Source organism: Silene latifolia, chromosome 2 (genome assembly GCF_048544455.1).
Source record: "Silene latifolia isolate original U9 population chromosome 2, ASM4854445v1, whole genome shotgun sequence".
Taxonomy (NCBI): Eukaryota; Viridiplantae; Streptophyta; class Magnoliopsida; order Caryophyllales; family Caryophyllaceae; genus Silene; species Silene latifolia.
Window position 1 is genome coordinate 100,729,098 of NC_133527.1, and position 23,046 is coordinate 100,752,143.

General features: G+C 36.1%; 1 non-coding gene across 1 annotated transcript; it reads right to left on the reverse strand.

The window, feature by feature from the left end:
* Positions 1 to 20,911: 20,911 nt before the first annotated feature.
* On the reverse strand, positions 20,912 to 21,018 carry LOC141644621 (small nucleolar RNA R71). Its single transcript, XR_012544233.1, has one exon. It is a non-coding gene; the product is annotated as a small nucleolar RNA R71 (small nucleolar RNA).
* Between the last annotated feature and the right edge of the window lie 2,028 nt (positions 21,019 to 23,046).

The following is a 23,046-nucleotide window of genomic DNA, read 5'->3' on the forward strand; positions in this document are numbered from 1 at the left end:
ATTTAAAAACGGTTAAATTTGTCTTCAAATGATTTGAAATCGGATTTGAAATCTGAAAACGGTTAAATTTGGTTTTAAAGATTTGATTTTGAATTTGAAATTTGAAAACATTTAAATTTGTTTTTAAAGATTTGATTTTGAATTTGAAATTTGAAAACGGTCAAATTTGTTTTCATAGATTTAATTTTGAATTTGAATTTTGAAAACTGTTAAATTTGTTTTCAAAGGTTTGATTTTTGATTGAAATTTAAAAGCGATTAAATTGGCTTTCAACGATTTGATTTTTGATTGGAAATTAAAAGCGGTTAAATTGGCCTTCAAATGATTTGATTTTGAATTGGAATTTGAAAACGTTTAAATTCGTTTTCAAATGATTTGATTTTGAATTGGAATTTGAAAACGGTTAAATTCGTTTTCAAATGATTTGATTTTGAATTGGAATTTGAAAACGGTTAAATTCATTTTCAAATGATTTGATTTTGAATTGGAATTTGAAAACGGTTAAATTCGTTTTCAAATGATTTGATTTTGAATTGGAATTTGAAAACGGTTAAATTCGTTTTCAAATGATTTGATTTTGAATTGGAATTTGAAAACGGTTAAATTCGTTTTCAAAACTTGAAATTGGAAATCGTGAGGATTGAATTCGTCATTACGACGGGTTAGAAAACCATTTTAACCTTTGAAAGACGGTATGCAAATCGAAAATTGTGAGAATTGAAATTGTTATTACGACGGCTTAGAAAAGCCAAATTTGATTTCGAAAACGACATTTGAAATTTTGAAAAGTTGCACGGGTCAAATCGACAGTTTGAAAAACGTTTCTGTTTAAAAATTGATTTTGAATTTTGAAAATTCGAGGGTAGAATTCGTCATTACGACGGCGTAAAAGGGCGCTTTGAGAATGCAACGGTTGGAGGCAGACCGAGTTTTGAAACGACCATTATAACGACGTAAAAGGGGATTTTGAAATGGTTTGTGAAAACCAAGGTTTGAAATCGTCATTACAATGGTATAAAAAGGTGCATTTGAAATGGTTATAAAAACCGGGTTTTGAAATGGCCATTATAACGGCATAAAAAGGTGCTTTGAAATGGTTATAAAAACCGGGTTCGAAAATCGTCATTACGACGGCCTATAAAGGCGTGTTGAAATGGTTACAAAAAACGGGTTTGAAAATCGTCAGTACGATGGCCTAGAAAGGCGTGTTGAAATGGTTATAAAAAAACCGGGTTTGAAAATCGTCATTACGACGGCCTAGGAAGGCGTGTTGAAATGGTTATAAAAACCGGGTTTGAAAATCGTCATTATGACGGCCTAGAAAGGCGTGTTGAAATGGTTATAAAAACCGGATTTGAAAATCGTCATTACGACGGCCTAAGAAGGCGTGCAACGGTCGGCGAAAGACCGGTTTGAAACGGCCATTATAACGGCGCAAAAAAAAGGTGATTTTGAATGTTTGACAATGACACGGAAGGACTTATGATCAAGTAGCACATAAGCACTCACAGTTCATTATATTATGCATTATGCTGACACGTGTTTTGGTTTAAAACGGTGGGTTACACACCAAGCGATCAAACCCCGATTTGCAAGAGGGATACTAGTCCAAACAAAATGTGTAAGGAGGGTGCCCTAGCCTCGTGCTCGAAAGTGGTGAAATCTCTTTGACGAAACAGAAATGTGTAATGTCAATGGTATGCTTGACTCAATCAGGATTCGAAACGCGGGGATGAGAAAACACACGCCGACGAGACGAGCCAATTGGTCAATAAAGGTTAGGTTGTGGGCCCGGACAATGTACCCGACTTATGACCGTAATATCAATTAATGCACTTTAACCACGACCTCGTTCGAGTTTCACCTCTAAGGATCACAAAGACACAAGTGTCCTAGTTTTCCCCAGCGGAGTCGCCAAACTGTGGACATGGGCCACAGGCTCGGTTTGTGGATTTGGGCCACCTACCGATCTGCGGTCACGGGCCATCTGCACGCCAAGCCAATCTGTGGACATGGAGCGGTCTCTTTGGAAGCAAGGCTCGGTGGCGTAAAAATGCTTTCGATCGGATCGCTTTAGATCGGTCGGTTTCGTCTCGGTAAAGGTCTCGAAACTATTAGAGATGTTCGTGAAGGAAATGTAGATTCATATACATAAAAACATACTCATATATGTCTAAACTAATTTGTCATAAAATTAAAACGGATCTTATGCATGCAAACAATAATATAAATAGAGGAGAAATCATGTCCTTACATTGTAGATTTCGGCTATTAGGGCACAAGAGAGATCACCTTTCTCTTCTTGTTCTTGAGCTTTTCCTTTATGGATGAACAAGATCTAAGTACAAGATCTCTCCCCAAGCTTTATACCCAAGGCTTAACACTTAATCTAATTAATATTATAAGTACTAGTATAATATTAATGTAGTGAAAATTGAACCAAAATTATTTTGGTTTTAAGCTCCTAAAACCGTGTAGAGGAGAAGGAATTTTTGGGAGTATTTTATCTCTCTAAAACTCTCTTATTTTAGATAAGTTATTGAATGAATGAATAATCACCTTACATTATAGTCTAAGAGGCAAATTAAGGGGAAAACAATTAGTTTTTCCCTCTTAAAAACCGGACCAAGGGTGAGTGGGAGGGGAGCCAATGCATGCATACATTTGTCTTCACAATGTTTAGTAGGCTTGCATGGCTACTAAAGCATGTAATGATTGTGTTTACCACTTAATAAAACAACCACAATATTAGCTTAAACCTCCTCTTATTTTCGGCACATATGTTAATATGGTATCCATATTATTTTTTGTCAATTGTCAATATGTCACATGTCATATGTGATATAAATTTGTTATGTATTTTTAACATATTAAAAATCAACGTATTAATAAAAATACGTCACATACAAAAAATCGACTTAGTAATATCATAATTACTTGTGCCAAAATATTTTACCAATTTATAAATCACAACAGATTGTATTTATAATAAATCATTCAATTCCGATTGTTTCTTTAAACAATAATTTCATCCGAGTAATGATACAATTCAATTACTCAGACCGTATCTCATTTAATCACATTTCAATTTGATACGTAAATTTTACTTCCAAAATCGTCCGTCAATTTTCAAGTAATTTAATTAACTCGCAACATTATACGATTAATTAAATAATCAATTAAGAGTATTGCCCTTTAGGTATGACCTAGGGGTCAATCGATCACCACCGTCACACGACAAAGAATGTCAAACTCTAGTCACCAATCATTACCGATATATGTTGACCGATTGACAATAACAATATTACTTCCCAATTGTATTCTTAAAATGAGATTTAATAATGATATTTAAATCATGTGATCGCACTATTGTTGAGGACACATTTCCCAACAATCTCCCACTTGTCCTCGACAAGTGTGCGTCACCAATTCTCTTGTCCTATTACTATCTCCCACTCAATGCAAGGTGTCTTTCGGTCGTACTTGCAAGTGATCATATCGAGAGTGGTTTCCTCGATCTGGAGAATAACTGATTGACCGGATTTATCCACTCTGGATACCTTCCGAGCGTGGCCACGCATTTACAGTTCATTACTCCTCGAGTGGCCCTGAGATATTGTTATAACCCTGACAAGGGGATGGACAATTCCTATCGCACTCATTCCCTTCGACTAGCCACAGCCATCATAACCCAAAATATGCCCATTTGACCCCATTTACGAAGGTCGTAGTAACACAAATCAAAGTTAATCTGAAATTGTGCCATCTTAGGTGAATAGTCTTTAGTCAAAAGAATCGACTCATTAGAATACTATAGCAGCTCTCGCCACGACCAGGCTATATAAATTTGCCAGAACTCTATAAGCGGTCATTAGGCCCGACAAAAAGTTCCTAACAGTCTGCCTATGTGATCGACTAGTCATCTCACATGACTCTATGGCATTTGAACTTGCCATCAATCGCATCACACTCTAGTCACTTCGAGACGTCACCTCATACAAGTGACTATGGGCGAATACAATGTTAATCCGTGTTCACTTTAACGGGGTTCAATTGTCACTACAACCCGTTTGGATGTAACAAAGTATAAAAGGAGTTTTTAAAGAAAAACTCGAACGACAAATGGGATTATCACATATGAATAGTCAATGCCTGATTACTATTCCATATTCTATAATCTAATTTGATCTTGCATGTAGTTGTTCATTTTAATTCAATTGAAATGACATGACTCATCATGTTTAGCCTATGAGAAGGCTTTGGTTAGTAGGTTTTATCAACTTCTTGTACCTTACTCAACCTTACTACATATTCGTTTTCCTTTGTAATGTATACATTTGCATCACAAAACTTTTTGAGTACGTGTCGAGATCCAATCAAGACATAGGCCCTCTAGCCTAAGAATAGCTCCCACTGTTTTCACAGTGTGGGGGACTCATCCTTCTTGCACATCTCATGATCGCAAGTGTACTCAATTTCCGTTATAAATATCACTCATTGTTCTTTATTGCCTAGAACGATTCTAGAAAATCTACTTCTTAATTAACATTGCCACAATGGTATCTTAACCATCCTGATGTGTTTTGATTATGGTTTTGTCGGAAACCATGCGCAATCTCAATTGTCAATTGTCACTTGTGTAACACCCTTACACAATATTGCATCATAAACACTTTGCATCATAGCCTTAATGCTTCTGCAAGCACTTAAGGGTAATCTTTATAGCTTACTTGGTAAAGATTACTTAAATTCGATTTTGAAAACAATTCATCATACTCAAAGCATATGAAGTGTTATACATCGTTTCTTTTTAATTGATTCGGCAGCGGAGGCAAATGAAATCAATCAAATATGTTCAATTTAATTGAACTAGTCATGAATCTTATCAACATAAGACTTCTTACTGACGCTAATATCATGTGGATTTATCTTCATAAATCCGGATATTCAAGATGTATTATAATACTCCAAAAGTCTTAAATCATTCTCAATGATCAATATGTCATCCACATATCGGACTAATTAAAAATTCCGTAACTCCCACTAAACTCCATGTATAAACACAACTTCTCGACTTATCGAGAAATGTTTTATCACATGATCAAAATGTTGATTCTAACTCATTGATGTCCTACTTAAGACCCTCTCTTAAGTTTCACATTATCTTAGGATTGCAAGAATCTACTAAACTCAAGACATGTATTGAATACATTCCTTCTATTGAAGAAGTGGGTTTTAGATTCACTTGCTACGTATTTCATAACCTCATAATGAAACACAATCCTTAAGAAGATCCAAATAGACTTAAGCATTTCAATTTGTGCAAAACCCTTTGCAACCAATCTTGCTTTGAAATATCTCTTTATTAGTGCAAAACCCTTTGTCACTAATCAAGCCTTTTATTTCGGATTCTCATGGCTCTAAGCCTTGTATTGAGTTGTGACTTAAACACTCTTATGTAAGTCATTCGTTCATTACTTTCTAGAAGTAATTAACTTGAATCAAACAATTTCTTTTGTAAGTTATAAGCTCTTTACTTTCTTAAAAGTAGCATGAATTCATCATTTTTAGCAAGTGATGAATTTTAACCTCCTAGGTTTTGAAGAAACAATGTGTTACACAAAACGTCTCATGTAGCCAAGAAAGACCAGTTTCTTGCGACAACGTTTTACACAAAACATCTCACGTAGCCAAGAAAGACCAGTTTCTTGCGACATAACATCTTGTGGCTCTTTGAATAATTTCTCCCACTCTGTCTTCAAAAATAAACTTGTATTTTAGAAAGACAGCTTCATGAGCCGCAAACCCGTCGTACTCGTGGTAATTGAAAAGGGAAAAATGAGCATTTGTTTCTTGTGAAAACTTACAAACATGGTACCCTTACCATTTCATATCTCATATGATTCGTATTAGTGGAAAAATAATTTAGACAAAAATGATAAAAACCCCAAAAGGATCAAGTAACTCAAAGTAACTTGATTGAAATCCAAACCATATCGAATAGCGTTTGATTTCTCATCCATCCACACATTATTTCATAATGCGTGCTAAGAGAGATTAACTTGTGATACTATATCACGACTAAATCGTGATTCCTTGAACTCTTGAACCTCTTCAAAGATTTCTCTATTTACCTTATTAAGTGAACATATTAGTGTCAACTTAAATCGTTGGTAAAAGATAATGATCAACCTATTTTGGATCGATGATATACAACCTCGATCACCTTTTCAACCAAAAGGCACGAGACATCTTGCTTTGAATACAAGATACGCATATACCATTAACAATCTAATGGTTTCAAGAGTACTCGATAACTCTTTGCGTTCATCATTCCAAAATTTAAGGTTTAATCTTGGGTTACCAATTTGAGTCTTACATCATCTTCATGATATATCATTCTAGTTTGGTTTAGAATATAATCACCTTGATGATGGGCTAGCCATACATCAAATCATGGTGTAAAGGGTCACAAAGGTGAAAACCTCTTTTGTATCTTAACAAGTTTATATTCTTATTTAGAGTTTATGCACTTAATAGTCATAATTAAGTACAACTTTAAATCCAAAAACTAGATTGAGTACACAATTACTCTATCTCTCGACATTATTGTTGCTAGTCGTCATATTCTAATCATCCTATGTATCAAGTACAATGATGAAAACCTCCTTTGGTTTCTAATATTGACGAAGTGGTACTAGCAAAATTTATGTTTAATCAAATAAACATTTAAAGAAGAAGGTTCCATTAGATGTCCCACAACTAACTTGTTGATTCTTCAATAATTTGGGGCAGTTTCCTTTCTTGTGTCCAACATTTAGGACAATGGAAACTTTATCGGTCGGAATTGATAGGTTTAGTATCGTCATTCTCAACAACTTTACCTTTAACATTACCTTGTATCAATTCCATTTACTTCTTGAACCTCGTCCTCATCTTAACGGTTTAAGAGAATGCTCCCACTCATTTCAATGAGTCTTTGCTTTGAGAAGCAAAATTGAATTCATGAAGATTACTCTTCATTTGTTCGTTTAGTCTTAAAACTTTCATTGAAGTGGTTGCGTTATTTTGGTCAATTACGATTCGACAAAACTAATTGCCAAAACAATTTATCGCTTCAAGGTACTTAATTCAATTAAGTATATGAAACATAATCCATTGTAAGTAGAAGTGTTAGTCATGAATCAAAAACCTGTTTGATAATGAATAACTTTAATCTATACTCTTTACAAGAGATCCTTATCAATGGTTCATTTGAGGTTTTAGAAGCAAATTCATATTTGTCTTTAGTTACGATGTTTTAAGGAGATTTGAATCAAAAATCAAAATGATATCGTATATGAATTGTGGTAAAGAAATAGAACAATAATAACGGAATAGTGGAAAACTTAACATTTATCGTTATAATAATACTTGTAAATAACAAGTAAAGCATTTACATAGTGACCTCTACCCAACTATGATAAATGATTCCAAGACCCAAATTCATATTGACTTGGGCACGGTATGGCCGATGAAACCCTTATCAATATAACTCGGTGGATTAACGCTTTAATCGATTCTACTTTTAGAACTCTTGGTCGATAAAATTACTCTAATATTTATCTATAGCCCGGAACACATGCAACTACGGCCGCGAATACTTCCGTTGAGCTCAATCCAAATTTCGAATAAATGTGTCCATGATCCAAATCCACATCAACTTGGGCACGGTATGGCCGATGAAACCCTCATCAACATGAATTCGGTGGATTTGACATTTATCACCCACTTCCCCTACGTAACAAGGTTTGTACCCCGGTAGGGCCGAGTGCACTCCCTCACGAAATAGGTTTTCATGGTTTCTACTATTTGGTAAGGCTATGTCTCAATTAATTGTTTTAGCGAGAGGTCATGTCAATATATTATCTATCACGTTTTAAGTGAACTAAAGCGGTGAACTACGATAATTCGAATTGACACGGTCGATAAAATAACAATGCATGTTTAGTTATGGCGATTTAGCGATGCATGTGACATAAAATAAAATGCAAGCATAAAAGTAAATAAATCCTAGTATGGCCTTTCCTAAAATAGAAAAACTATTAATCTATTACATATTCGGAAACCAACTCCATTGGTCCCTTGAACTTCGGTTGTGGTACGCATCTCGAGGTAACACCGTCTTTATGTATCGCCATTCTTGAAGAAATCCGTCTTTTGGAAACTCCGGAATGAATAAAATTACATAATAAATTACATAATTTCCTATTATACATTTGTAACTAAAATAAAATAAATCTATTAAATTACAAAACGGTGATACGAGATCACAATAAAAATTACAACCGAATCGATATTTCCATACATTTCGGGAAATACCAATTAAAATCTAAGGCCATACTAAGTAAAATTACATAATTCAAAATTACATAAATTAAAAATTATGACAATCATAAAGAAAATGCAGCATTATAATATGTATGAACATGCTCAATTTTTTATGCTAAATCGCCTTTTAAATAGCCAATATCGTATATTACTCGGTTTTTACGGATTTGCGTGATTTCAACATTTTATAATCACAAAAAAATACATAAACTCATATTTATGCATAAGTTAATTACCCTAACCTCTTAGGACTCAAAATATAGTCTTCACTAATAATTTGACCATAATTAACCCTTATTTATAAAATTGTTCATAAATGGACCAAAAATTACAAAAATAAGCCATTAAACTTCAAATAAATCGAAAAATTTCAAATAAATTCAAAATTTAAAATTTAAACTCATGAACATTCTGGAAAAAATTCCATGACACTCATAATGTTCAAAATCTTAGGTTAAAAATTTCGAAAATTTACCGGAAAAACAATGTTGCGGTTTATCGATTTTTAATAAAATAATCATAAAAACATGGAAAAATTATTTTCACTAACTTTTCAATTTTAGATCTGAAAAAGATAATAAAATGCAACATTAGACGTTTTTCCTAAGTCATAGATTATGTTTTATTAATTTTCCACTAATAATGTCACTATTTATGCTATTTTTCTTCAAAAATCCATAAATCATGCAAAAAGACTTCTTTATAGCCAATTATTTTACACACATCTTGTAAAATTGCATGTGACAACATATTAATTTTCTATGACCAGATTCGAAATTTAACTCATATTAACCTATTTTTCACCTAAATCCGAATTTAATAATGAAAAATTCAGTTTTCGAGCATAACAAGTCCAAAAATTATGAAAATTTAGAGGTTATCTCAAAATAATATATGTAACAACATATCCAAAAACCAAGTGAAAATTCGAAGTATAGCTATTTTTAGACCAAAAATGACATTTTTACTCATAAAATCACATTTAAATGCCATTATTGTAAAATATGAACAATAAAAATCCGAAAAATTAACCAAAATATCCTAAAACATTTTAGGACCAGAAATATTAACATGCATGTAATAATTTCGTGATATATCATAATAACACAAATTTTACAAGTTTTATTTGTTATTCATATAACTCGGAAAAACTTTTAACCGATTTGCATGCAAACAACCGTGGCTCTTGATACCGATTGAAGGAAATGTAGATTCATATACATAAAAACATACTCATATATGTCTAAACTAATTTGTCATAAAATTAAAACGGATCTTATGCATGCAAACAATAATATAAATAGAGGAGAAATCATGTCCTTACATTGTAGATTTTGGCTATTAGGGCACAAGAGAGATCACCTTTCTCTTCTTGTTCTTGAGCTTTTCCTTTATGGATGAACAAGATCTAAGTACAAGATCTCTCCCCAAGCTTTATACCCAAGGCTTAACACTTAATCTAATTAATATTTTAAGTACTAGTATAATATTAATGTAGTGAAAATTGAACCAAAATTATTTTGGTTTTAAGCTCCTAAAACCGTGTAGAGGAGAAGGAATTTTTGGGAGTATTTTATCTCTCTAAAACTCTCTTATTTTAGATAAGTTATTGAATGAATGAATAATCACCTTACATTATAGTCTAAGAGGCAAATTAAGGGGAAAAACAATTAGTTTTTCCCTCTTAAAAAACCGGACCAAGGGTGAGTGGGAGGGGAGCCAATGCATGCATACATTTATCTTCACAATGTTTAGTAGGCTTGCATGGCTACTAAAGCATGTAATGATTGTGTTTACCACTTAATAAAACAACCACAATATTAGCTTAAACCTCCTCTTATTTTCGGCACATATGTTAATATGGTATCCATATTATTTTTTGTCAATTGTCAATATGTCACATGTCATATGTGATATAAATTTGTTATGTATTTTTAACATAATAAAAATCAACGTATTAATAAAAATACGTCACATACAAAAAATCGACTTAGTAATATCATAATTACTTGTGCCAAAATATTTTACCAATTTATAAATCACAACAGATTGTATTTATAATAAATCATTCAATTCCGATTGTTTCTTTAAACAATAATTTCATCCGAGTAATGATACAATTCAATTACTCAGACCGTATCTCATTTAATCACATTTCAATTTGATACGTAAATTTTACTTCCAAAATCGTCCGTCAATTTTCAAGTAATTTAATTAACTCGCAACATTATACGATTAATTAAATAATCAATTAAGAGTATTGCCCTTTAGGTATGACCTAGGGGGTCAACTGATCACCACCGTCACACGACAGTAATGTCAAACTCTAGTCAGCCAATCATTACCGATATATGTTGACCAGTTGACAGTAACAATATTACTTCCCAATTGTATTCTTAAAATGAGATTTAATAATGATATTTAAATCATGTGATCGCACTATTGTTGAGGACACATTTCCCAACAGTTCGGAGTCGCCATTAAGCATTTTTGGTATGCTTGGAACCCGTTCGAATCCACTTTATACCTAGGTCAATCAAGGCAAAAAGCGGTGTTGACATAGGTACTAAAGATAAGGACTCGTCCCCCTTTTAGCATTCTATGCCTAAAATGACTCTCGTACGCCCTGGATAAGGCCATCCACTATCCAAAGGTTCTGAGTAAGGGGTGAGGGTACGTATTGAGAAGCCTTTTAATCGGACACCCAATCCCGCCCGCGTTAGCGGCCTGTACTGATCGATCGTGGTTGTTTAAGTGCAAGAGTTGATAAAACGGTAAATGCATGAATGCACATCCAAAAGTCTTAACCTAACATGTGAGCTTTATAAGTCGGTTCGTTAATCCAAACATCAAGCATAAGATGTCAAGTTGGATTTAGATTGATTTGCATGTGAGAACGGAAATTAAACATCCATTTACCAAGTTCGGATTATGATGCTTAACACGATCCATTATTTGAAAAAGAGTGTTTAAAAGACAAAGTGTAAAATGCAAACCCGTCAATCTGATCCGTCACGTATTCAAATTAACCGTAATCGGGATCGTCCTAGACAAGTATCAAAATGAGACAGAACAGTGCCAGGCAGCCCTGTTAAGGCGCGAGCCTATTGGCGAGGTAAAGGGGTCTGCCCAGGTTTTGAAAGGCGGAAACAGACAGCCTCTTGGGGCGCGAGCCATGGGGCGAACCAAGGGGCGTCTCCTGGTTGTTGAAAAGGTTGTTTAAAACCGGTTTTTGTGATGAAATATTTGCAAGTATGATTTGCATGACTCGGAATAATTACTATCATATTAGTAATATTCGTTGTCGGAGTTGCATGTTTGAAAAGTATAATGAAATGGTAAAAGGAAAATGTTTGATTTGAACTAATTATGTTATGTTCAATTATTTGTAATTAGTCATGTTTGTCATCATACTCGGATTAAACTGACATGGTATAAAGAACCAAGGATGATTATGAATTATGACTAATATATTTACAAATGTAAACAAATGATAAAAATGGTAAATAAAATAAAAGGGGGTTTAAAATACCCTTTAAAATGTAATTAACCAAATAATATCATCGAGTCACGGAATAAACCGTCATGGTATAAAGAACCAAGGATGATATATGTATTGGTCAAAATATGCTTATCATAAAAATGAATTAAAATGGTAAATAAAAGAAAAGGATTTCTTTTAAAATGTAATTAACCAATTAATATCACCGAGTCACGGATTAAACCGTCATGGTATTAGGAACCAAGGGTGATTATAATTTATGGCTAAAAAGTTTGTCATAAAAATGATTTGAAACATTTGAAATGGTAAATACCGATTTCAAATAAGAAATAAAATAAAGAGGAAAGACGAGAACAAACACGGATGAGTCTGACCTGGACACCTACAAGAGGCGCGAGCCTCCCTGCATAGCAAGGAGCTCCTGTCTCAGGCCAAAACTCGGTTTTGGCTCGTCTAACCTATATTTGAATCGTGTTATGAATTGTTCATGCTTATAAACTCATAAAAACAGTAAAGACATGAATTTAAGTGAGATATTTACACCCTCAAACTTACGTATTTTGATGTTTGCGTGGTAGACGACTTTAAAGACGGTTTTCTCGTTGTGACTACTCGCGATCAAAGAGGTTTAAAAAGGTGCCTTAAAAAAGGATTTAGTTTTGAAAATGAGTTGAAAATATGTTAATTAAAACATGTTGATTGATTAGTTTAGTTGGTTGAATGGGTCGGTCGAATACACGGCGACGGTACCAAACAATATGTGTAAGGCTTGTGTTTACGATCGGTAGGTCGTAAACACGTGTCGATTTTGTGACTTAGAAAGTCGGGTCTAGAAGTTTAAGGGAGAAGGAGGGGGCGGACTCTCGCATAAAGATTGTGGTGTGTGATGGTGGGTATTTATAGAGAAATGTGGAATGGTAGGTCGGTTGTGTTTTCTTAGAGGCTAAGCAGACACCTCATTGAGGCGCTAGCTACCTCGTGACTGAAAGGGGTGTATTGTCCCTCTCAAATTGGCCGTGGCCTATTCTCCATCCATTATTGATTTGTGGTAATCAAATAGGATGTCGTGTAATAATATGGGCATCTAATAAGATGATTTTGGTGTTACTTGAGGTAGGTGTTTTGTCTGCTTGACTCGGGTTTGACCCGTGTGAGTCGGGATTTGAATTTCGAGTCGAATTTTGGCCCGATGTCGGTTTTGACTCTAATTAGGGTCATTTTAATCGAAATGACATGATAAAGACATTCATGGCATTATTTTTGACATTCGAGATTTGGGTTGACTCGGGTTGACTCAGGTTGACTCGGGTTGCCGGTTTCTGAGTCGGTTTTGGTTCCGAAGGGGGTTTCAACTCTAAATAGTGTTGTTTTGAAGGAAATGACATGATAAAGACACTCCTGGCATTATTTTTGACATTCGAGATTTGGGTTGACTCAGGTTGACTCGAGTTGCGGGTTTCTGAGTCGGTTTTGGGTCCGAAGACGGTTTTAACTCTAAATAGTGTTATTTTAATGAAAATGAAGTTAGAAAACTTTTGAAATCATTTTTCATATTTGAGTAGTGCATTAAACCGTCTCATGTATAGCCAATCCACGTACGCATATCAAAAACACGTTACAGTCCGATCATCATCGGGTGGTTTTGGAAGGTGCAGATACTGGGTATCTACACCACCGTGGTCAGGGGAGGCCACGGGGTGCTTGATGTCGGCTAGTGGTGGCTAGGGCTGGTGAGTGCGAGTGTGTGGCCGTGTTGTGCGGGTGGCGGGTTGTTGTCGTGGACCACCATGGATGATGGTCGTGGTCCACGGTGGCAGCGGGGCATGGTGGTTGTCGGAGCTAAGGAGGGAGTTAGGGTGTGAGTACGAGTTGGGATTTGAATAGCTTAAGACGGGTTTTTATTTAATTAAGTAATTACTTATTTAATTTAATTAGATTAGTTAGTAATTATATTTAATTATCGTAATTAGGTGCCGACTTTATGGAGGAGCATATTTGTATCTGGTTGCTTTATTGTTTAGCGGAATTTGCTAAAAGGTAGGTTAATCCTACTCAGTTTTAATATATTTGAATGGTCATGTGAGTCGTGTTTTAGTAGTTAGTGCATTATAACATGTTGTCGTGAATTCATATGTTACGAAAATGCATTATGACATAGTATTGGTTAAGATGACTTGATGAGTCGGTAATTGGTATATTGTGTGGCATCTTGCATTAGATGTATTTGTCATTTGTATTGGAGGATATGACGGTTGTGATTGTTTGGTTGTTGTTGAGGAGACGGAAGGCGGTTGGGAGACCGTCTTCCGCTTGAGTCGCCTCTTGGAGCTTCCCACTCCAAGAGAAATGTGCACATTAATGACTTGAGTTTGGAGGGACTCGAGTAGTTGAGACACAACGTCTGACAGAGGACCTGGTTGGCTTCCGGGCCTGGTACGTCTGGGCGTGTCCCGGTACCTGTTTGTGAGTTGTGGTGTCGTGGGCGTGTCCCTGGCACCGGTGGTTGTGGGTACATCTGGGCGTGTCCCGGTATCGGGGTGGTGGTTGTTTGATAGTGTATCATTCATATCATAGTCATGTTGCATATTCACACACTTGTGTCGTGTCACACTTTATTTTATTGAAACTAGCGTGTTGTTTGTATGTGTAATTGTCACATATTTCCGGGGTGACCTGTGTTGATCCATATGATATTTTCGATCATATGGGGAGCAGGTTGAGTACAGGTTATTTTGGTGTCACGCGGGAGACAGCACGATCTTTAGACTTGGAATCGAGTACTTGGATAGTTGATAGATAACATAGATAGTAGTCATGAGTTGTACTCTTTTATTTATTCATTTATGGTTATGTAATCGACTAAACTTTTTATTTATATAAGATGTTTCTTGATTGTATCTCCGATTCACCATCTTGGGAAACCGAGATGGCAACATCTCCCAATTACCTTGGTTAGGTAAGAAGGGGGTGTTACACACATAAAATTTAAAAAAAAAACTTGAGGATAACACGTAGAAAACCCCTTATTCTTTCATAATTGAATTTATGTATCTCCATTGTTGTGTTTTTTCCATTTGGTGAGTAATCTTCTTTCTCTCGTATTATTTTGTCCTTCACTCTATTTCTTTTAATCTCATATATTTAGATTCTTTGTTCTCTTCATTGGTGGTGGTAGATTGAATATCAAGAACCCTAATTTTGATATTGTTTCCCTTGGATTTGAAGAACCTTTATTTACCTTATTATGAAAATGTTTCAAACATCGTGGTTGATAAACAAGGCAAAATGATGAATTTAGATGTGATCATTCGTGGTTCAGAATGCATGATTAAGTGAATTGATAATAAACTTACTTATTAGATTTTGAGAGAGGTTTGGAACTAATATGGAGTTATGAAAAAGGAGTAGCGATGTAGGGATTATGTTATAAGGAATAAGGGTAATTTAGTTCCGGTAAAGAGGCATTGAGTTGTATAAGAATGAACACAAATTCTCATTTGTGACGGACGCTATCCGTCACAAGTTGAAGATGGAGCGAATACATACCATATTCTAAAAAATATGGTGGATAGTCAAATGCAAGTGGCTATTGTTTATTGAGCAGGAATAATATATAATATTCAGTGGGGGCATTAGGGTACAAGAGCATTTAATGCTCCTTTGCATGTGAAACACCACCAAATCACCCTTTTTTTTCACGTCAAACATCCTCCAACCCTACACCCATGCTCCAAATTTCAAATATTTTCCTTCAAATCTTCATATTAATCCAAGCAAATCTTCGTCTAAAATTCAATCAACAAAAACTAACACCAATTCCCTTTCAAGATTTCATCTAAAATTGCAAATACATTATATCTAAAAAGATAAAATAAATAAAAACATGGTAGAGGAGGTACCTACGATGTCAATAGAGGATCAAATTGTTTATGTTGAGAATGTGCATGGTGTATAGCTTAGTGGTAACGACGAAGATTTTGTGACGATGTTGATGAATAAAGGTTTGTATTCTTTATTCTTTAAGTTGTTGTCTTTGTTGATGAGATTTTAGGGCAATATGTTTGGGTGGATGTATTTGCAATTTTAGATGAAAATTTGGAAGGGAATTTGTGTTGGTGTTGTTGTTGATTCAATTTTAGATGAAAGTTTTAGTTGATTATGAAGATTAACATAAAATGACGAGCACAAATACGTCTATTAAACTGACTTACACAAATGTTAACGTAAAATAAAATGTGTTTTGAAAAGTTTATACAGTCAATCATATATGTTAACATTTTAGGGTACAGTGTGACCAGGCCACCTTTATGGGTTGCCAGTCACAGTGTTACCATTTTGGAGTACAGTGTTACCATTTTAACCAAAGTTTTAAATTTGGTTGCTCTTGTCATCGGTACTGATCTTTCAGGGTGTTTACTTGGAATAAAAGCTGCGAAATGGGAACACGTTTTCAGCATGTATAAGAAACATTCGCAACTCATGCGATTCAGTAACTAGAAATCTACATCTCGTAGGGCCAACATCAAAGATAGGTCGTTCATTGAGAGATATTTTAGATTCTTTTGCAAAGGACAACATGGGAACGAGAGTAAAGGTGGTTTGAATGGCACCCCTGAAGTCTTCACTAGTAATGTGAGGAATGTTTCAATTACTCGATGCAATTGTCAAGCTTGTGTTAGGACGCAAGTAAATAAGGACAGATTATGGGAGGTAGTGCAGCATGTGATCGAACATAATCACCCTTTCACACCCCCTCAGTGACAGGATCATCATAGGTTGAAGCGAAAAATTTCAGAAGCGAAGGGTGAGGTAATAAAGGCAATGATTAAAGCGCATATGCCCTCTTCTGTCCAATTCAGGGTTGTTGCGGCAGGGGCTTGTGGTGATGCGTTCGTCGGGCACACAAAGCGAGACCATATTAACTATGTTAACATATTGAAGATAAAATTAATCGAAGGTGGTAATGCAGCAACACTGATCAACCTCTTGACCAGTAGGGAAGCGGAGGAACTGGGGTTCTTCTTCTGTGTTGAATTTAACGAAGAAGGAAGTTTAAGTAACCTATTATGGCGAGACTCGATGATGAGAGAGGACTATTTGTTATACCGAGATATTTTTATATTTGATACGACATATCGCACAAAATATAGGTAAATGAAAAGTTTACTACATAAATAGGTTATGTTAGTTGATGTAAATATTAATCGTAATATTCTCAAATTTATATTGCTGTATTCTTAAAGTCTCGACACTATAGTTTTATGTACAGCTACATACTTTTCATACTATTTATATAAGAAAAAACTGGTCAATGTTGAAAATGAGTTGCCCAGTAAAGTATGTGTTAATCTATCCAATCAATAATATAAAAAGTCATGTTGAGCATCTAACTAAAGCACATGTGACATCATCTCATGTTAGCACTAAACTTTTTTATTTATGTCTACATAAATTTACATCCTCCATCTTTACCTATTGTTTAATCCTTTATTGCCATCAACAATTTGATCCTGGATTGCCATCGTAGGTACCTCATCTACCATGTTTTGAAGCGGTTGTTATGAGTCGATGTGTGAAGACTATGTGAAATGTGGTGTAATTACATGCATTCTATTTCTCTCATTCTTCCATTTCTTATTTTTAGTTTGCAAAATGCTCTTTACTAATCATGTTCTAAACAAAATATCAGTTGCTTGTCAACATCAATTAACATAGTGATGCACATTGTCACGGTTCACTTATTTCAAGCTCCCGTGACGCTCCAAGGATGCTTATGGTAGCTCACACAAAGCATCCAAGCATATTCGAAGTCTATACTAGCTCCGGGCAGCTCAACAACAGTTCACTTCAGCTCACGACAAGCTCTCTCAAGTGTACTTAGCTCACTCCTAGTCGGGGCAGCTCATTCTCAGTTGAGGTTAGCTGGGCCAGCTACTATGAAATCCACAAGTCCATATATGCCGAAGAGATACGAGTATGCTAAGAGATGCGATCAAGGGCCATATATTAATTCCCTTGTCCACATGCATCCTCTCTAAATAACTACCATACATCCCCCTTATTCATCCTTATCCATTCCCTCTCTCACACACCAAGTACATCCCCCTTTGATGGAATATTCCCATAATAGAGAGAAGGATATACATCCCCCTTGATAGATACATTCCCCTTGTTTGTGTCTATCCAAAAACATCCCCCTTATACACTCCTTTTGGCGCCACAATTGAAGGGACACAATGGTTTACCCCTACACCCTTTACCGCCAAACCCAAGGGGAATGAAGGTCACAACCCTTCATCCCATACATCCCATTTGGACGCTACCCATGAAGAAGAACAAGGAGATCCATCTCCCCTTATTCACACCATTTCCCAAGAGGCACGAAGGAGGCACCTCTTCGCCTATAACCACCATATTTCTAGGCCTATAAATAGGAAGGCTTTAGGCCTTAGTTTATTCATTGAGTTTTTATTCAATCATTCACTTTTATTATCCAAATACTCAAATATTTACAAGTATTCTATCCCTATAATCTTGTAACAATCTTGTAATCATTCTCTTGTAAAACATTATTTGATGTGACCATAATTGGCGCATATTTAGCCCCCGAATTACCCTTGTTTCCATGCTTTTTAGTGCTTATTTGGGTCATTTCTTATCTTTAGTTCTTTGTTTTGCATATTCTTTGAGATTTTGATCCCTTGGTAGGAAAGGAGTAAGAATCTTGCATTTTCATGGCAAATCAAGACTAAATTGATCAAATTCAATGACCAAGCATCAAGGAGAGACAAGATTAGAAGGCCTTTGTACATATCATAGTAGAAGAGCAATGTTGAGAAAGGATCCTTGAGTCCCCAAGGAAATCCCCAAGGAATTTATGAAGAAAAGGGAAGAAAAAGAAGAAGTATCACGCCGATCGACAATCCGAGCGGATTATCGGCAATCCGCCCGTCCCGCCTATCCACAATCCGAGCGTCCCCAGCTGGAATCCGCTCGGATTCCCCTCAAAGAATCCGCCGGATTCCCCGAGAATCCGCTCGGATTCCTTTGACCAAATCCGGCCGTCCCGACCCTAATCCGCCCGGATTCCTTCATAGCGCGGGTTGTCTTCTTCAAGCTACGAAAAGAGAAGCCCTTCTCTCCAAAAATACCGGCTTCTCCTTGCTCTACTTAAAAAGTGTAATTACTAGTTTAGCCCTTAGTTAACCCTAATGCATCCTCCCTAATTTTCACTATAAATACCCCATTAGTCTAATTAGAGGAGCATGTTCTTCTTATCAATAATTAGTGTAGTTAATATCAATCAAATCTCTCTTCAATATTGTAATCAAGTATTAATCAAGTTTTAATCCAAGTTTTAGTTCTTTAATCTCTCTCTTGTTCATCCTTTATTTTGGGTAATTGAAGATTATTTGGGTTATTATTGGGAGATTGACAACCTCTCAATCTAGCATTCAAGTACTTCTATTATTCTTGCTTTATTATTGGAATCATTAGTAGGTATAATCTCTTAATCCCTTTTTAATTATTGTTAATTACTTTCATTTATTCATCATGTTTCATATTGTTGGTATGATTGACAACCTTGCTAGCATGATCAACATGATAATGAGTGAGTAGTCTCTTAGCTAGGGTTAATGGGTGATTAGGGGAAACCAACATGGGGAATGATTCATGCTTAAATTAATATGCTTTCATATCTTATTTGCTTGCTTGTTTTGATCTCAACTCATGCACATGTTATATTTGATGAAATGCTAAGCCTATGAATCCTTGCATTTACTATCATCTCCTATCTTTTCAATGAGACTTGTAAGACATAACCCAACTCGAGTCTCATTAGACCATGCATGTTGTTGAGTAGGGAAGATTAAGTCGACTTGTAGGTGTTGTACAATCTAATCGATTCGGCTCCGGGACCCAAACTTTCCTAGGATTGTAAGATATAACCCAACTCAATCCATCACAACAATAATTGCTTGCTTATAATTTGAGAACATGTTTGTATGATCATATCCCATGATTCCCCTATGATCCCATGACACCCTAGTGCCTTTAATCAATTGTTTACACCCCTTTTTATTCATCTTGCTTGATTATTTTCATTGTTATTCTAGTTTTGTAACCTTCTACATCAACCCAATTTGTGACACCCCTTAGACACCACTAGTTACAATAGAAATCTCATTTCAACTCCCGTCCCTTGGGATCCGACCTTTACTTGCCTCTTTACTAATTGTAGAGTTGCTTGTTAAGCTATAAATTGTGTTCTGATTCGACCGTAACCAACGACCACATCTATTTATTTGTGAAAGCAAAATGGACCGATCAAAAATGGCGCCGTTGCCGGGGACGGTGTTTGTTTGATTTAGATTTCCTTTTTGTTATTAGTTGTGTCTTTCTTCGCCTTGAGGAAATAAAAATCCTCAAGGTTTGTTCTAATTGTTTTTGAGTTGTTTGATATTTTGCATGTCTAGAAGGTTACAAAGTGATTTGTTACCTTTTGACCGTGAAATCGAAAGAACCTTGACGAATAATAGGAGACTTGTTAGGAGGAATTTGAGAGGTGTTGGTGAAGTTGTTCAACCCACTAGTGAGTTTGTCAATCCTTTCGCAATAGAAGGAGAAGAAAACCCATTACACAATACCCTACAAAATCCACCTACAATGCCAAAATTCTCGTCACACTCCGTACCCACCGAGGAGAATCTACCAAATGGTACTCCTACACCGCAACATCTCACCGGAAATTTTATTGCCAAGTCCGCCTTCATCCAACTAGTTGAGAGGAGCCAATTCGGGGGAATGCCTAGTGAGGACCCTCATTCTCATATGGAAACCTTTTGCGATTATTGTGATGCTATCTCTCAAACGGGCGTGACTCAAGACCAAATAAGATGGGTCTTATTTCCTTTTTCCTTAATCGGCACCGCAAAGCAATGGTTGAAGGGCCTTGATAAGGCCACCCTTGGAATAGATTCTTGGAAGAAGTTGGCTCTAGCTTTCTACAAAAAATTCTACCCACCGGAAAAGACCAACATGCTAAGAGCTCAAATTACGGGTTTCAAGCAAAGGGATGAAGAGTCTTTGTATGAAGCTTGGGAGCGGTTCAAAGGTGTTTGTCGCTCATGTCCTCACCATGGACTTAGCGAATGGTTTTTGGTGCAACAATTTTGGAATGGTTTATATGAAGATTCTAGGAACATTCTCAATATGGGGTCAAATGGAATGTTCACCGAAGTTGATGACAATCAAACATGGAACAAGATTGAGGAAATGGCGGTCCATAATTCACAATATAGTAGACCTCGCAAGGCTACTAGAGGAGGAAAGCATGAAGTGGACTCCGTTACTCAATTGGGTGCTCAACTTAGTGCTCACATTGACACAATAAACTTGAAGTTTGAACAAGCTATGGCTAGACTTGAGGAAAACTCAAAATCATCGAAGCATCATGTCAATGCCATGACGGCATCCTCATCAATCCCAAGTGGGCTATGTGAGAATTGTGGAACTTTGGGTCATGACCCAAGTGACTGTAGGGGAACAACCGAACAAGTTAATGCTTTCCAAGCCTACAAAAGTGGTACCCCTTATTCAAATTTTTACAATGAAAACACCAAGTTCCATCCAAATCTCTCATACAAAAGCCAAAATGTTCAAAACCCTCATCCTCTCCATCATAAAAACAAAAACCCTCAACAACATTCAACAAAAACAAATCAAACCACCCTTCCAACAACAATTTAATCACTCCTTCTTCAACAAAAATCAAAACCAAGAACAAAATCTTCAACCTTTGAGTCGATTTTTGTTTTCATAAAGGCAAAGCCTTTCACCTTCAAATCGATTTGGGCATCCTACATATTGAAGATTTTTCATTCTTTTCTTGGTTAAGCTCATCAATGGCAAGGACTAAGGGTGCAACAAAGGCAACTAAGGCACCAAAGGCTAAGGCACTCTCACAAAGGCAAAAGGCTCTTCAAACAAAGAAAGCTTTGGCTATGGTGGTGGCAACACCAAACTTGGAAGTACAACAACAACAACCTTCTATGGGACCATCAACATCCTCTACTCCGGTAATTAATCAACTTTTGCATTATCCGGAGGTAACTTTTATTTCCGATACCCATAGAAATACCTTTGTCAAGTTTGCTATGAAATCTATTCAATCCACCAAATTCATATGTAAAGATGCCTTGGAAAATTTGGGTGTTCTTGAACAAACAAAAGCCTTTTTCAAAGCCATGGGGTTGGAGAAATTGTTTGAAACAAAGGAATTGACATACCCCTCCCTTGTCTTGGAATTTTTAAGTTCTTTGAAAGTCACCAAAGTTGAGAATAGGGAAAATATCGAGTTTCGTCTAGCTAATGTTAGTAGACGCATTACCTTTAAGGAATTGGGTGAAATTTTGGGTCTTAGTGATGAAGAAAGTTATTTCAAGAGTTATGGAAAGTATGACCCCGAACCTCTTTGGGAGGCAATCTCCGGGAAGAAATTTGAGGATTTTCATGCATGTCGTGCTCTTTTGGTCCATCATCCGGGCATAAGAGTATGGCACAAGGTTGTGGGAAATACCATAATTGCTAGGAAAGACACCAATCATTTCACAAGACTCGATTTTATTCTCCTTGAATCGGCTTTGAATATCGGAAGAATTCACACCAAGCCTTACAATTCTTTGAGGCTATTGGTTGATAGATGGCTTAATGTTGATAATGGGAAGAAGGGCACGACCGTTATTGTCAATGGCAGGCTAGTCACGGTCCTAGCTAAGCACTTTGATCCTAATTTCAATAAGGATAAGAAGTACAAAGCAAAGGAAGGTGGCCATCTTATTGATATGCACATTATGATTAACAAGTTTAAGTGGGTTGCCCATAACCCCCTTGACACTAAATATGGATGGCTAACTAGTGAAGCTAGATCGTTAACCTTGCCCTCGAAGATTTGTCGCCTAAGTGTCCACCGGACCAATTATCTACTTCCCCTTTCCGAAGAAGCTGAGTCTATCATTCAACAACAAAAGGGTGATCTTGAAACCCCCTCCTCTTCCATTATCATACCACCTTACCCCTTTGAGTATGAAGAGTTCAAGCCGGAAGGAATTGAAATTGGGAAAGACTATGTGACTCTTCTTGTGCAAGCAATGCACAAGCAAGCCCATGAAGAT